Source organism: Protopterus annectens, chromosome 3.part0 (genome assembly GCF_019279795.1).
Source record: "Protopterus annectens isolate FY-2018-M chromosome 3.part0, PAN1.0, whole genome shotgun sequence".
NCBI classification, from domain to species: Eukaryota; Metazoa; Chordata; order Ceratodontiformes; family Protopteridae; genus Protopterus; species Protopterus annectens.
The window spans coordinates 1,776,057,768-1,776,075,851 of record NC_056731.1 but is presented as its reverse complement, the minus strand read 5'-3'; the positions used below and the strand labels follow the sequence as shown (position 1 = coordinate 1,776,075,851).

The 18,084-nt window shown below is 38.3% G+C and overlaps 1 protein-coding gene and 1 non-coding gene across 2 annotated transcripts in view; one reads left to right on the top strand and one right to left on the bottom strand.

Annotated features, from left to right (window-relative positions):
* The window catches only part of LOC122797053 (polyamine-modulated factor 1-binding protein 1-like), a 2,450,839-nt gene that overhangs the window by 15,174 nt on the left and 2,417,581 nt on the right, over window positions 1–18,084 (bottom strand). The gene's annotated exons all lie outside the window — the stretch shown is intronic.
* On the top strand, window positions 3,137–3,209 carry TRNAF-GAA. Its single transcript has one exon. It is a non-coding gene; the product is annotated as a tRNA-Phe (tRNA).

Sequence of the window (18,084 nt, the reverse complement as noted above, 5' to 3'; positions counted from 1 at the left end):
GGACTCTGATAATGACGGTTTGGCACCCAGGGCAGTGTATTTAGTTAGTTTTTGTGGTTTTGAGCATAGCTCCTCCCCTTTCTAGTTGGCCACACCCCTTCCCATTGACCCCACCCACTCAGCTGTCTCCTGCAGCCCCCCCTTTGATTTGAAGTCACCAGCCGCCACTGGTTGAAGTAATGATGAGAGAGACTGAAACAAAGTTAAGAAAAGTGCCTAATTGGAAAACCACAGTCCCAGATGTAGTACCTAACTTCTGGCTAAAAGTATTAACATCTTTACATGAAGATTTAGCCATGAGTAAGAACTACTTATATGCACACCCTGAACAGACACCAGTCTGGTTAACAACAGGAAAAACAATACTCCAACTTAACAGTGAACCTGCAAGCTCTCCTAAAAACTACAGACCAATAACTTGCCTTCCAACAATGCTTAAACTATATACTGGAATTGATGCAGAGAGAGATTATAGTCATTTATAAGAAAATTCAACCATGGCAACAGAACAAAAGGGAAATAAATGAAAGTCATATGGAACAAAGGATCACTTGCTGTTAAATAAAGTCATAATGGAAAACTGTAAAAATGGGAAGAATTTAAGTATGGCATGGATAGACTACAAAAAATAGTTTGACAGTATCCCACATTCATGGATAAAAGAGTGCTTAAAAATGTATAAGATACACCCTACACTGATTAATTACATTACAGTGATCATGACAGTGGCAGACCACTTTGCAATTAAGCCATGTTAAGGGACAGATTATTATTCCAGGGATAAAAATTCAAAGGGGGATATTCCATGGTGACGCTTTGTCACCCCTGCTCTATGGTCTTGCCCTTAACCCATTAAGCTGTCTACTTAACAAATTAGGTCATGGCTACAATTCGGCAGCCAGAAAACAACAAAGTGTAAAGACCTTTCCTCTTCTTTTTGTAGATGATTTACAATTGTATAGTTTATCTGATGAAGAACTGAAAGCACAACTGCAAATGGTCAAAACATTTTTAGATGATATAAGAATGTCTTGATATATGTGCAAAAGCAACCTTTAAAGCAGGAAATCTGCAGCACCAATCAGTTTGGGACAGGAATGTGATATAACAGAACTTGAGCAAGAGGGAGTGTATAAATATTTGGGAACTGATGAAGGTCCTAACCTACAGTTTTGGAGTGATTGACTGCTCCCAAGAGGTGTTGGATAGGCTGAACAGGAAAACAAGAAGGATGCTTCATCACAGTATACCAAGACAATGCATTCTCCATTCTGAAGGAGGTATGGGCCTCTTTGAAATTGATTGTATCTACAGATCTGCAGTCATGGGACTGCATACATATCTTCTGACCTCAAAAGACCCAAATGTAGTGAAAGTGTGGAAACATGAGGAGAAGAGGTCTAAAATGACGTCCTTAGTTCAGCAGAAGCACATTAGTGTCAAGTGGGAATGGAAATCAAACCAGAAGTATATAAACAGCAGGCAACAACTGAATGTGTCAAAAACAAAAGAAAGACTATAAGGAGAAGCATCAGATGAGAAGGCAAAAAATGTGAAAAATGTATAAATATAGCTGCAATTATAGAAATCTCTTGGAACAACTTTGTATTGATCAGGATCAAATGCATGGTTAAGGAGAGGTAAATTTAAACCAAAAGACAAAAGGTTGATATTGGCAGCCCAAGATAGTAGACTATGCACATATTGGTTTACAAAGTCCGCTGAACATGTGGGAGAAACAGACAAATGTAGGTTTTGTAAAACAGAATTGGATACAGTCGCACATCTTGTTGTTGGTTGTGATATACTAATGGCAGAAGGACTGTATACTGAAAGGCATAATAATGTGGCAAGACTGTTGCACTGGAGATTGCGCAAACATTATAATATTGAAGTAGCTGAAACACACTGGAAACATGAGCCACAAAGCATTATATAAAATGATGAAGTTTATCTCACATGGAATCACCCATTACCAACAGTTCAAAAATATATGCGAGAAAAACAGATATAGTAGTCCAGCAAAAGAAGACAAAATACACCCAGTGACTACACTGTCTAATGTACAAAGACACACAAAGTCATAAAATACCAGCATTTGCAGGAAGAGAATGAAGGACAATGTGAAAGGAGGACACCTAGACAGTTCCAATAGTAGCAGGAGCAACAGGTCTTATAAAAAAGAATTTTCAGTCGTACTTAGATATGTTACCGATACAAGTAACTCCATACAAACTGCAGAAGGAGTCATTACTGGGCACATTGCGGGTGCTGTGAAGAGCACTTCTGGCTAACATCAAAGATTTAAACAACACTAATTTCATGAACTTTAGTCATACTTTGACTTAGGAATGGGGTCCATTCCCATCATGGTATTAGAAACCCAAAAGACTTGGAGAAATTAAAAAAGAAAAGCAAAATATTTTCTTGGACACTCAACCTAGTCATAAACAAAACAGTATGGAGCCCAAAACAGACCCACAGGATGCCAATGTAGTCTCAGAAAGTTCTTTAGTCTCAAAATAAAATGCCTATCTTTCAACCAGTTAGCCACCCATGTTACAATATATGGGTTAATATTTAACTGCTGCAAGATTTCATCATGAAACAAAAAATCAAAGATCAAAGGCCTTAGCAAAAATCTAGATATACCACTCCTGCTGTAAGGCCTTGATCTAGACAGCTTGTAAAATGTAAATAAAAGCAAATTAAATTAGTTAAACAAGAGCTCCCTGGAGAGAATCCACTACGGAAAATGTCTAACCTCTGTATAATGACAAGGGAAAATACATAAATGACGGAACTCTCAAAGCATGTCTCCAATCTGCAAGTTAGACTTACAGTCCTGCAGTTATCTTCAGTGGAGCAAGACTGCTACTTAGGGATAGGTACCACAACTTCCTGTTTCCAGTCTCTTGGGATAAAGATTCTTCCAACATCCTTTGAAACAAATATATTAAACATTCAATTATGTTACTTAAAACACAAAACAAAAACATTTAGCCCATCAAGTCCTGCCACAGAATTCATCTTAAAAGATTTTACAGCCTTAAATTATCTCCTAGAATGACTGGGCATTCATCTCATTCATGAGCTACACTCATGATCTCCTTATTACTGGCAATAAGTAGGATAAGATGAAATAGCTCAGATGGGAGAGCATTAGACTGAAGATCTAAAGGTCCTTGGTTCAATACCAGGTTTCAGCATGGAAGTCTTTACCTACCTCTGTGGCTCAAGGTGTAAACACAGTGAGTATGGAGGAAGAGCAGAAGTAATGCAGGGTTCAAATCCAGTTTACAAATAATTTGAGCTTGGGGATTTGCATTATGGTTAGACTGCTTACTTCAGACACAATGTACATGATTCAATTCTCACCTTCGAAAGGAAACTGGCTAGGCTTAAAATGGCCTGCAAGTACATCCAGTCTAGTACTTACCTATGAAACTAAGTTGAAATACCTTTCTACAAAAACATTTACCAGTTCCTCTAGTTACGTAATTAATCAGTGATCAGATGCTGGAGGCCATATCTTTCCCATAAAACCTCAGATGTCTGAACACTGCCTTGTTATTTCTCTTGACATTTTCCACAAGCGTTTGTTCACATTAGCTCTCATCCCATCTAACCTGATCTTTTCACAACAGTGCAACATAATTTATCTTCAGTACTGGGGACTTCCTTACAAATTTTCCATAAGTTCTTCTTTTTTGGCTCTGTTACAAGAATGGCTTTTGGTCCACTAAGGGGAAAAGCTTTTTCCTCGGCTCTTTTGCAAAGTCTACAATGAGCTTAATAATAAAATCATAAATTCTCCATCATCAATATTTTTACCTTCGATGATGGTCCACCATTTTCATGATATTAATTCATCATTAATGTGAACAGATCAAAACTACATAATTTCCTGGAGGATCCTTCTTGTTTAAATGTTTCTTCCTGAATTGTAACCTTGCATGATACACAAAGGTGGCTCAATGATCCTAATTCAAGTTCACAGCCATGGACCCATAATCTGTTATTAAGACTGATTACATCAAGAGTCTTTCCTTTTTTGGTAGCATCTTTTACTATATGAGTGCATTTATACTGAATACAATCTTCAGTTTTATGGTGAGTTACCACTGACTTTGAAGATGTCATGCAACAGTCAATGCCCAGGCCATTTATGTCACAGTTGTGATAAAAACTGTGATGAACTAGCTTAATATCCAAATCTAATTTTAGATTTGGAGGCCTAAAAAAGAATGGCACAATCCATATGTCTTTACCAAAAATTATTCCACTATCAGTTCAAAATCATACGTGGTCAGTAAGATATTGTATATAAACTCTATGGTACAAAAAATGGAAATGCCCCCTCCCACACCTTTTCTAACTGACCTACAGACAGGGAATTATTCTTCTTAAAAAAAAAAACAGGTTTCAGTAATAAGTGTGATATCATATCCTTCACCTGCTATTACTAACTCCAAATTTTTCACTTTATTAAATTTTCGACATACACATAAAACATTTAAATTTACCTTTAAACTCAGGAGACTTTTTCATATACCTGGCTCCAATACTAAAAAACGATTTCGCCAACTTTGTGATTATGAAGTCTACAAATCTATTCCTTTGGTGATTCAGATGCAAATTATCCTTGCAAAAGCATATGGTTCTTCCCAAAGAGTGATATACTTCACTGTTTTAATTAAGGGCTCTCTTCTGACAATATTAGCTATCATTCTGCCCTGAGAATTTAACAATCCAATATGAGGAGGGGCAGGCAGGTTGTCATAGAACAGCAGCATAAAACCAGGACCCTTACAAAAGGAAATAATGTTTTTAACCTCACTGGGGAAAACATCATTTTCAGTTCTCCAGCACACAATAACTGTTCCATACCTTACTGGTTTGCTAATTAATTACTTAATAACTTTCCCTCAGGCAGGTCACAGTGACTATGGCAGGTTGGATCCAAGGGAGCAGGTCTCTCTGGCAGCTCAACATAGAGTAGAGCAGGTCTCTCTGGCCGCTCAACATAGAGTAACCAATAATCAAGGTCTGCTTAGAGTTGCTATCCAGTTCTCATAACTTCTCCATGCTCACGCTGTTTATTAATTATAAGAAATCTTCCATGAAGTTGTCATAAAGCTGTGTGTCACCTGCTTGAGCTTGTACTGAGTTATAGTTTATGATTCAATATCTATCTCTTATTATTATTTCACTGAATGACCACATTGTCGAATGGCAATTTATCAGAAATGTCGTTCATCGAGCACCTCCCCCCAGTTATATATACCATCTCCAAGATCGCACTACAGTGGGGAAAGGACACATTTCTGGATCCCTACCATAACACAATCTCAGTCAGAACAGTTACGTTCTAAAGTTAAATGTAAAATGTGCATTACTGTATCCTTTGGGAAACTACCACACTGACAATACACCCCTAAGAACTGATCAAGTAGTAAGAGATTTGGCAGCATAAGTAGACAGTAAACTAGCATTTGCTCAACACGTGTTTACTGTTGTGAGGAAGTCCTTCTGTTTTACCCAACTTATAAGCAAATGGATGGCATCTTGGTCCAAAGATGTCATCGTCCCACTGTACTCAGCTCTCATCAGGCCCGTCATTGAGTATATGCCCCCTTTGGTGTGTATCTGTTCAGACATATGCAACAACTAGACTGACCACAGAGGTTCCTCACAGAGTACAGGGACTAAACCACATGACCTACATAGACCACCTCAAAGCTCTATCACTATACTTGGTCTCTTATGGACTATTAAGAGGCGATCTTTACCTGTCCTGTAAGGAATCCTATTGCACACATTCACAAGTCAAATAAATGGTATCACATACCCGATCCAGAGATCTTAGCTTCTTCTACAACATAAACAAAGAAGAAAAGTTTGGAGGGACAGGTACATATTCCGGAGGATACCACCACTCTGGAGCAAACTCCCCATTCATGTTAAACAAAGCTCACCTCTGTCCCTATTTAAACATAAGATCAACGGATGGGAATTAGGAAATTTACCTAAATGCTCTATCCAATAGCAGAGTCTCCTTTCAATACTCACTGCTATGACCACAGAAACATTCATTCACAAATGGGAAGTATAGGAATACAAATCATGGTAAGGGTCATTTGGACATATAAGGGGAGTTATCCTAGTATTCACCTATGAAAGTCCTACATGTATTTTTCCTAAACTGTTGTAATAGCCCAAGTCCCTCAAACCTGGACTAGCTTTTAAATGAATTTCAATCATGACATTCCACTGGAGTGCTTGACGATCCCCTGACTGAGATCAATAATACTGACTATGTGTTGAGAACTTCCAAGATGACTGCACACTGCTCAACAAGTTAATTAGAACTCTCACAATGTGAAAACACAAACTTTAAATAAGAGCCCCACAAAGTCAGTTACTGGTTAGTCACTATACTGCCTGGATGTCAGTGAAGAAGAAATCTGTAGAAAGTAAGAGAAAATTAACTAGAAAAGCAGAAGAAAAAGCATTGATAGGGAACAGCCTTGCAGTTGTTCAGCAAAATGCAGTTCAGGTTTTAGCCTCAGTACAGGAGATGGCTCCCTGTAATATAGAGGAAAAATAAATGTGTTCAAAAAGAAAGTAAGACACTTTAGAAATGCTTTAAGTCAAATGAGAAAAGCCTGGAAAGAACAGAAGAAGCCTTAAGTATTTATTCAGATGAACTGATAAAACTGCAGAAATCAGAGGATGAAATGAAGCAAAACTGGTTGAAATTAAAGCTTCTCATGAAGAAAAGTCTTAAAAAATGAGTAGAGCTGGAAGACAGAATGAGCAAAAAAAAAAAAGGGGGGGGGGGTTCTGCTGTACCTGAGAAACTGGAAGAAGCAGACTGCATAATTTTATGAAAGTACAAACAAGTAACTGGATTTGCATTTCACAGAAGGATTAGTTAATTGGAAGGGCATATCATGCCTATGTTCCAAATTTGGCCTTGAGAAAAAAAGCCAAAACCAACAGAAGAAGTGATGAAGTCATATTTTACTTTGTTTTGCTTATATATATTTATTTACTGGGGTAGTGCACTGAAATATTTACCAGTTTAAGCCTCAGCCTCCTTATCACCAGAAGGAGTTGCTCCTGATAAATCTGTGGCAGAAAGGTAATGTAATATCAATGGGGCACAACAGAGCATTCATGGAAAATTATTATTCACTGTACACCTGGCAGAGATGTGACGTTATCCCTGCAACCAAAGGATGCTGATTGGTGGGTATGGTATTCAAAGTGCTTTATCCAGTTGTCTTGAATATTTTTTTAGAAGTAGCAAATACATTTTTGGGTGCAGAACAGGTGGAGGAGGAAATAAAAAAAAAGTTTACCCTGCAAAACGTGAGTGAGCAACTTGAAGGGGATTCTGTTTCTCAGTCCTCTGACAGGGGCAAAGCCCACAGACAGTACTTGCCAGTTAAACCTTTTCCAGTGTTCCAAAGGAAAATGATTGAGAAACAGAAAAAAAAAGCTCAGGAGTAGACTAGAAATATTAGCAGTACTTTAGACTTCAACCAGAGACTGGTGTTGGGTGGGCTAGAATTGGAAGAAGATTGACAGGACTCATGGGTAAATACTAGGCAATTAGTCTACACATTATTATACACAGTGACCAAAGGTGAGAATCAAACCCTGTACTTGCGGTCAGGTAAACACCTTAACCATTATGCCAACCTCCAGGAGAATATGAAAGCAGGAAATAAATGGATGAACTATCTTAACCATTATGCCAACCTCCAGGAGAATATGAAAGCAGGAAATAAATGGATGACTGTAAGGTGTCTTTTCATGAGATGCAGTTTGGACATGGGAACTGTGCTTCTCCAAAAAGCCCCAGCGGGGGTTGCTGGAAGTTAGTGGACTGTGGAGGGAGGACTCTAATAATTCCCACTTTGTCTTTAATGTTCAGAAGGATAATGCAAGTAAAAAAAAGTTCTTTTTTTCTAATTAATATATGTATAATAACTTTCCTTAAGCCAAGGGCCCATTACACTGTAAAGTAGTTCTATATAGTATGCAGATATACATTAAATGTAAGGTGAGGAAAGTCTTATCAATGATTGCTCTTTAATACCAGTGATGATAAAAGGAAAGCACTCTTTCCCCCAACTGCGATGCATCTGTTTTTAAGTATAACAAGATAAAGGCTTGATATAGGCATTATAATGCCTGTGATATTGGGCTGCTTAGGTAAATAGTTTGCAGTGAATTGATCATATGTGCATATTAAATTATGGTTGTTTCCCTGGCATTATGCATACAGGTAGAAATGTACACTAAATCATGTAAAAAAAGAAGTTATGTCTTACCATAACGTTCCATCTGAGTTGTTGATCTTCTTCCAGTCATCACTGATGGGTTCGGTTCTGAGCCTTGGCCTTATACCAAGCTTGCATGCACCAAAAACTCTCAAGCTAAGCTGCTACCCACAAAGCCCTTCACTCAGTTACCTCAGATCGAGTTTGCATGCAACATATAGAAGAAAACAGAAAGTCAGACGCCATCTCTGTGCAGAAACCCTGAAACACCACAAAGACCCAGATCATCTGCCAGGAGCCTTTGGCGGGGGGTCGGTGGAAGGGATGCGATGACTGGAAGAAGATCAACAACTCAGATGGAACGTTATGGTAAGACATAACTTCTTTATCTAAAGTTGTTAATCTTCTTCCTCTTCATCATTGATGGGAAAGAATCCCAAGCTACTTGGAGAACCTGGGTGGCCCTTATGGAAGAACATTCCTGAGAACCATTGAGCCAAAGGCCACTCTTCCCCTGGAAATCAGATCCAATTTGTGATGCTTGATGAATATATGGGGTTTAGCCCAAACGGCTGCTGCACAGATGTCATTCATGGAGACCCTAGAGTGACCGATGCTGCAATAGCCCTAGTTGAGTGAGCCTTGATTTGACCAGGCTTAGATTCATTCGTAAGCGAGTATGAGAAGCTAATGCAATCCCTGAGACATTTTGACAAAGCAACTTTAGATACTGCACATCCCATTATAGGGCCAGAAAAGGAAATGAAAAGTTGTTCCTACTTGTGAAAGGACTTAGTTCTGTCCAGGTAGAAACATAACTGTCTATGAACATCCAATGAATGTAGGCAGTATTCTCATTTGAATAATTTGGAAAAAATACAGGGAGCACAATGGACTGGTTAACAGAAAAGTCAGAAACCACCTTGGGGAGAAAGGATGGGTTAGTATGAAGTGATACTCTGTCCTTATGGAAGATCAGATAATGGCTCTTAATACATAAGGCTTGCAACTCCGATATTCATCTGGCTGAAGTGACCGCCACCAGAAATAAGGATTTTCATGACAGCAATTTTAGATCACATGTTACAGCAGGCTCAAAAGGGGGTACAGAAAGAGACTGAAGAACCCGGGAGAGATTCCATGCCTCCATCGGTTGCCTAATGGGAGGTCTGCTGTGGAAAATTCTCTTGAGGAAGGTCTTGCAAAGTCAAGTGGAAATAAGCGGGACTCCATCTGAACCATTATGGAAGTTGGAAATAGCTGCTAAATGGACTCAAATGGTGGAAGCTGACGCGCCATTGTTGAACTCAGCAAGGTAATGAAGAGTAGTGGCTACAGGAACTGAGAACGGATCTAGCTTCTGATTATGTGACCAGATAGAGAATCTTTTCCATTTGTCCCTGTAAAATTTTTTGGTGGATGGTTTATGGGAGGCCAGGATAATATCACGGACAGATGAGGAGAGGGTTTCCTGCCTGGCAACTAATGGAAGTGGAGGAACCAAGCCGTCAGCTTGAGGATGGATAGATTCGGTGGAGTCAGCCCTTGTGGGTGAGATATGAGGTTCGGACGAGAGTCTAGGGTCCAAGGAGGTTGTAAACAGATGAGGTCGGAGGAAGGGAAACCACACTTAAAGATGCCAGAATGGGGCAATGAAGATCACTTTGCTTCTCAACCGAATAGCTTTCCTTAGAAAAAAGGGGATCAGAGGAATCGGAGGATAAGCAAAAAGGAGACCCGTGGGCCAATCGTGAATCAAAACGTCTCTCGGTGACTCCTGTGAGGGGGAAAGAGGGCAAAGTAGCTGCTGCATTTTGCATTTGAGGGGGAGGCAAAAAGATTGCAACATGGCTGGCCCCAACGGCTGAAGATTTCTGCTGTCACACTCAGATTGAGAGACCACTCATGTGGACGGAGGATGCATCTGCTTAGTCTGTCCGCAATCACGTTGGAGATCCCAGAGATATGCATTGCGATCAGAAAGCAGTTGGAAGCTATCGCTCAATGCCAGATTCTCATGGCTTCATGACATAGGGGGTAGGATTTGGTCCCTCCCTGTTTGTTTATGTACCAGACAACAGACATGTTGTCTGACTGGATAGCAATCATTCCGGACAGAAGAAGCGGGTGGAATGCTTGCAATGCCAATAGCACCACTCAACTCCAGGACATTGATATGCAAGTTGACCTCTATGCTGGACCACATGCCTTGGACTGACTTTCCCTGGAAGTGGCCCCCCCACCCTATCAGGGAAGCATCCATGGTCACCATGGCTCTGGGTTGGGGAGTCTGGAAGGGGCGACACCAAAGATTTTCATCTGTACTCATCCACCAGAGGAGATCTTGTTTGCAGGTGTTGGTGATGAGAATCTGTGAGCTCAGGGGATGAAGATTGGATATCCACTGGGACAGAAGGAGCCATTGTAGTAGTCTCATGTGTAATCTGGCTAGGGGAACAATTGGGATGGCTGCTGCCATAGACCCCAGAGCCTGAAGAACTTCACTTGCAAACACCTTCCTTTGACAGAGTATCACCTGAACTTGTGCCCTTAATCTCTGAAGCCTGTGAGGATGAAGAGAGACCAGACTTAACTGAGTGTTGAATATTGCTACTATAAATTCCAATTGTTGCGAGGGCTGAAGATTGGATTTTCCCAGTGGATAGTGATGCCCAGCAACTCCGCTAGAACAAGAGTGTAGCGGAGGGCTCTGACCAGAAGGTGCTTGGTGGGGGCGGAGAGGAGCCAATCGTCTAAATACAGAAACACCTGGAATCCCTGAAGTCTCAGATGAGCTGTGACCACTGCTAGGTATTTCATGAAGACTCAGGGGGCTGTCAAGACATCAAATGGCAGGGCTCTGAATTGGTAGTGATTGGCTCCCAGCCGGAAGTGAAGGAGACTCCTGGAGCACTTGTCCATTTTGATGTATTAATACACATCAAGGAGATCTAACGAGCACATCCACACACCCTCCCACAGAAAGGGGAGGATGGATTGAATCGTGACTATGCGATGCAGAATTTGGTTTGAACCACTGACTGCTGAGATCCAAAATGGGCCTCCAGTCCACGGTCTTCTTTGGCACTAAAAAGTATCTCGAGTAAAACCCTGATCTGCACTGGTCTGGGGGGACCTGTTGGATGACTTGTTTTTGACATAGCTTTCAGATTTCGGAAGCTGCCTCCTCCCTTTGACTGGGTGGAACATTGGGAAGGGATTTCGGAGGTCTTGGATAAGAGATTAGGGGAATGTGATAGCCTCTGGAAATTATTCTCTGCACCCACTGATCATTTATAATAGAGAGCCAGGCAGCTTGGTGCAGAGAGAAACGCGCCCTGACTGCTTCCAGAGGAAAGCAAATGGGCAGTGTTTCAGGAGCGCTGATACGGTCTTCCCAAGAAAGAATCTCTGAAGTCCTGATTTCGGGGACCCCCTTGAAAAATATAACACTTAGCTGGAGAGCTCGGTGAAACGCTGCTATATGGCTGTGCAGCAAGCGAGATCTGAGGTAACTGAGTGAAGGGCATTGTGGGTAGTAGCTTAGCTCAAGAGTTTTTGGTACACGCAAGCTTGTTATAATGCTGACTCAGTTCTGAGGGCTCTGAACCGAACCCATCAGTGATGAACAGGAAGAAGATTAACAACTTCAGATCTATAGTTTTCTAGCATTTGAGATAAACATGAAATTGCAGAACCATTAGCTAGTCTTCTTTTATCTACCCACAGGCAATTAATAAGAAAAATAACTGAACCATGAACTTTGAGGCATCTGTATGGGAAAACACTAAAATTAGTACTTAAAGGAGAAGTGACAGCAGTTCAGTGAAAACAAATGAAGTCTGATGCATTAAAGGTAATGCAATCAAATGCATTCCCAGTAGCAGAAATCACTTCAATATAAATCACAACAATGCTAAATCTATTTATTTAAGGGCAGCCAAGGCACTCTTTCTTGAAGATAAAAATCAAGTGACTGAGAATAAACTAGTTGTTTTTGACATATGTGAGGGAAATTTAGGTGGGATAAGAATGGATGGTGTGGGTGGGGGATGGACACAGGCTCTGACAAGCATTTTCAGCATGATTAAACCTAACTCTAGAATGGATAAAGCCTGTAGATTTAGATGTAGCTCTCTATTTGAGGCATTTGCCCATACATGAAGGCACACTTTTCCTTTTTTGGAAAGTAAATATAATTCTGTGTGTTTGTAGTGAGTTAAAAAGGATTGGGGATGAAACATGAAAATGTACATACATTTTTGTTTCTTATGTATTTATACTGAAACAAAACATCTGAGAAGATTGAAGTTCAAGATGGCCGCCGAGCACTAAACACACACTTTCTATTGCTCCTGTACCAGCTAATTCTATCTGCTCAAAATAATCTGAATCTGGCATCAAAAATAAAAAAAAAAAAAAAAAAAAAAAGGAGTATTTCTACTTAAATAAGTCTAAAGGATACGATTGAGTTCTGTATTTTGGAAAAAAAAAAAAAAGCTAATTTTTAACTTTTTCTTAAACAACCTACCTGTACTCATTCTGTGGAGGGCCGAGGCCACATAGTGGAATCCTTCTCTGCAAATAACTGTGTTCTAAATAAGAGAAGATTATAAAAGAAATTCTAAGCCACTCAACTCTGCTATAACCCTGTAAATTATTGCATTTAGAGATGGCTAGTCAGCAAGAATCCATGGGCTCTACAACTTCAAAAACTAAACTTTCTTCTATAATTACTCCTGAGAAGGATGTAATAACCAAGAGGCAAAAAAATAAATAAATCAACACAAGAGCTGAACAAAGGGAATACTAAATCCAAAGGTGACTCTGCACTTTCACTTGAGGACATTAAGACTGCATTACAACCCTTTCAAGAGGATTTCAAGCTATTTTCAGACAAGTTAAATTATTTTGGTTCAAACCTGGATGAAATCATAACAAGAATCAATTCAATCGACAAAAACCTGAAGAGAACTTGATGCAGATACAGGATCTACAAACCAAGGTAAATGCGAATGACAAACTTATAAATGATTTACAACAAAAAATAACTGATTTAGAAGCTCGAAGCAGGAGAAACAATATTATAATACGTGGTATTCCTGAAAAGTTTGATCAAGCCAAATTACCTGTAATAGTAACCGAGATTTTTGAACATATTACTGGAAATAAAACTCTTACAAAAGAAATTACTGTTGAAAGAGTCCATAGAGCGCTACGAAGATATCAAAATGAAGCTAAACCTAGACAAATTTATGCAAAACTCCTTATTGCTGCACATGTCAATTTACTTCTTATGGCTGCAAAGAAGAAGAAAAACATTTCATGGAGAGTATACAGGATTTCAATTTCACAAGATTTTCCTCAGCCCATTAAAGCCCAGAGACAAGCTCTAGCCCCTTTCTGTTCTTTGCTAATAAAAAAGGATACACGGTTCCAAATGAAGTACCCAGCCATTCTCTCTTTCAATGATCAAAAGTTCCTTATACACTCTCTGGATGATGCTAAGAAAACATTTATGCAAGTCTTCAAGGAACAACCTGTTATTTAAATCTTACGACATGGCTATTTAAAAAAAAAAAAAAAAAAATACTATTATACTAAAGCAGCTCCTTTCTACTGTAATGCTTGAAAACATTTACAGAAAAAAATATAGCTTATAAATTTGCTACAATTATCCTAGATCTGCAAGCAAAGAAATGCAGCTAACTAAGCTCAACATACCTTATTATTTGTCCAGTTGGTTTCTTATGACATGTTCTGGCTCTCCTGGCGGCTGTTTCTGTTGTATCTGTGGATTTGTCATTTTGCATTTCTTCAGCTTTAAAGGCTCCGTTTTTTTTTTTTTTTTTTTGCGATCTGCGTTGCTTCCAGAGGCCTAGAGAAGCCTGTATACAAGCTCCACGAGGGTTTTCAAGTCTCCATATCTGTTTTAACATTCCATTACCCAGAATGCAATGAAAACATTGGCCGATGATGTCACGAGGTCTGAGAGCGTGAGAAAAGAAGCAGTGCATTACTGGGAACGCTAAAATCGCGAACTACATTATTTTATGTAGAAATGGATTTTGTATTCACTGTTTTAGTTCATTGTGATGCTGAAAACTGAAAGAACACTAAAGGATACTGGCCAGGGTAATGTTAGTAGCATTATAATTAGATTAAAAATGCATTTTGTTAGGTTGTGTTATTTCTAGTTAATGTAGGTTATATGTATATCTTCTGTTTCTCTTAATGTTTGCAAATTATCGTTACCTATGTAAATTGCTATACTGGAGATTAAGTCTGATCTAAACTTATTTAATTCCAATGTTGCAGTTCAATAACTGTTCTGAATCTTATGGAGATGAAATATATGCTTATGTGTTTTATAAGTATCAATGGATATAACTGCAAATGCTTTGCAAACTCAGTTGGTTACTTTGGTGGGTTTAAACATTGCCTTACTTTGTATTTGGTGCATGTTTTGATTTAGACTAGCATTTAAATAATTTCTATTGATTGTGCCATTACCCTCGGAAATGCCAGTTATAGTAACATCTGTTTTTTTTTTTCTTTTTTACTGTCTGTGATAAGTTATACTAATCTTGCTATTTAGTGTGTTAGTCTCAACTAATATGTACAATCAAACTACTATACATTATTCCAACCTTATATGCCTGTTTGCATAGCTAAAAATACAAGTTAAATATCTGTTAGAAAGCTTTATATGTTGGGTCTCTTTGAGATTCTGCTCCTTTTACTCCTAAGTTAATTATTCTAAGCTTTTCTCTACCTTTAACTGTTTATTTCATACCCATATGTTAATATTAAATAATATTTGGAGTTGCATGAGGGTGTAGCTATTAATGCTGGTTGGCACTTGGGCTATTGTAGTTAGTTTTTATGTCTCCCTGCTTCCTTCATGTAACATCCTTCTTACACAAAAAAGTTTAATAACAGTTTATTTGTATCTTTTGCATTTTCAAATTAAATCAATTCAGGGGATGGGTGTTTAGGCACGGGTTATAAAGTAAGGTGCATGGATGCCAGAAGACCAATTTTGAGTATGGTTTATTTTATGTTGTTTGTTAAAGGACTTATTATTGTTTGGATCATCCCTAGTAAAACTCTTTTTGCTACTGACCTAAAAAATTACTTATTTTTTGACCCTAAAGTTAGATGATTAGAGTGAACTCTTGGAATATTAATGGTCTTCAGGAAATTTTAAAAAAAAAGCTGGTTATGCACCTGATTTATCAGGATAAATCTAACATTTTCTTTCTACAACAGACCCATATGACAAATGATCAATGGGATAATATTAAAAAAAGAAATTGGATTAGACTTATACAGGGATCAGCCTTGCATCAAAAGGCACTGCTATTTTAATTAAAAAATCTTTCCCCTGGGGGAATACTTAATACTAAATTTGATCCAAATGGCAGATGGTGTCTATTCTCCTGCACATACCCACAGGTTAAATCCCCAAAGTTTTTGTTGTTGTTTGTCTTTCAGCTTTTTCCCCGGTTAGGGGTTGCCACAGCGGAACTCTGGTTCACTAATGATTGACAGTAGATTTTCATGAATGCCGAGGTGCCAGCTCGACGTCTAACCTTCAACGAAGACACGCCCATTTACGCATGTCTTTCAAATGCCCACCCAACCGCGGGGAGGACATGCAGACTCCACACAGAAAGCACTCCCCACACTCCAGCCGAGAATCGAACAGGAGAACCTCTTGCTGTGAGGCAACAACGCTACCGCTGCACCACTGAGGATATAGGTTAAATCCCCAATATCTGAACATGGGCTATAGAGGTTTAAAAACAATATTGAGGTTAAATCCCCAATATTGTTTTCAAACCTCTATAGCCCATGTTCAAATCTGCATGTGTTCATCTCTGAAATACATAATCTGCTACTTCAATACCAGGATCATCTTTTCATTGTTGGCAGAGACTGGAATACACTTATCAATCCCTCATATGATAGTCTTGAATAAAAATAGAAAACAGCCCTCCCAAATAACTGCATCTATTCAAGACTTGATGAGAAGTTTCAATTAAGTTGACGATTTCTTATCTGATATAGACAGGGATTCTAATAAGTTAACTTTTTACTCGGCCTCACACAAGGTTTGGTCTAGAATTGACTACTTTTTGATTTCGGATGCTTTCTCTAATAAAATTGACAACTTTACCCTTGAGGCTAGATCTATATCAGATCATGCTAATATAAAACTTTGTATTAACCCTAATCAACACTGGAGCTATGACAGCAAGAATTCCACTTGATCACTAAATAGTAACATCCTTAAAAAAGACGATGTTTTACAGGAGGTCAATGAATATTTAAAACATTTAGAAGCTGAATCTTTACTTTCCACCATCCCTTTAGATATACAATGGGCAGCAGCTAAAGCATTTATTAGAAGCTAGAGCATTTATTAGAGGAACACTTATTCAAACTGCATCGTATTATAAAAAGAAAGAAAGTCTATACATAAAACGACCTTACAAAAGAGTTTAAAACAACTGATGCTCAATTGCAAAAAGGTTCTTCCCCTGATTTGGAAAATAAATTACACAAAATACAAAAAATATATATATTCCTTTCACCAACAAAACCATTCTTTGGTAGAATTGAAGCTTCTACACAGATACTCGGAATGGGCTTAAAATCCATCCAAGACTCTAGCAAGATTAATAAATATCAAAGAAGGACCAAACTATATAAAGGAAATAAACTATAAAGGGAAAAATATGTATAGAAAGAGACATTGTAAACTCATTTGTAGATATTTTCACTGAAATTTACAATCCTAGAACCCAAATTCAAAAAGAACAGTACACAGAATTTCTTAATAAGCTTTCTGTCCCAAAATTGTCTTACACACAAAACACCCATTTAAACGCCCCTATAACATTGAATGAAATAACGTCAGCTATTAAAAAACTCAAACCTAATAAGGCGCCAGGCCCTGATGGATTTACAGGAGAATTTAAAAAACTTTTAATAGCAAACTCACAAAAATCCTCCTTAACATGTCTAATTACATCATATCTGAAGGGATTACAAGACAAATATATGAACAATTCCAAAACTATTTTCATCCCAAAACTGAACTCGGACAAATCTAGCCCTCTTAACTATAGGCCAATTGCCCTTATAAATGTAGACATAAAAATTTTATCTATCATCTTTGCTAACAGAATTCAGAAAGTTAAAGCCTCAATTATTTCTCCTGAACAATTGGGATTTATGAAGCAAAGAAAACTTTGTGACAATACTCTTACCCTACATACATTATTAATGTTCCTTGAAAGGATAACCACCCACGTTAAGCACTAACATTAGCTGCAACCAAGGCTTTTGATAGCGTTGATCTAAACTTCTTATATGTAACAATGGAATACTTTAACTTTCCTGATATGATCATTAACATTATTAAGATGCTTTATAAGAATGCCTCTACTTCCCTTTATATTAATAAAACATTATCAAATCCTATCAAAATTACAAATGGCACAAGACAGGGGTGTCCACTCTCACCCTATTTAATTTATATATTGAACTTTTCTTATCTAGATCAAACAAAAGACTTATCACCATATCCAAAAAAATTATAACATCGAAACAAAATACTCGGCTTTTGCTGATGACCTTAACATCTATTTTGAGCTTCCCAACACTAACCTTCAGAAAATCAGAAACTCTATAGATATCTTTTCTAAAGTCACTAACTATAAACTAAACCCTACCAAGTCATCCTGTTTCCCTTTAAATCCTAAGAAGCATTTAGAATACT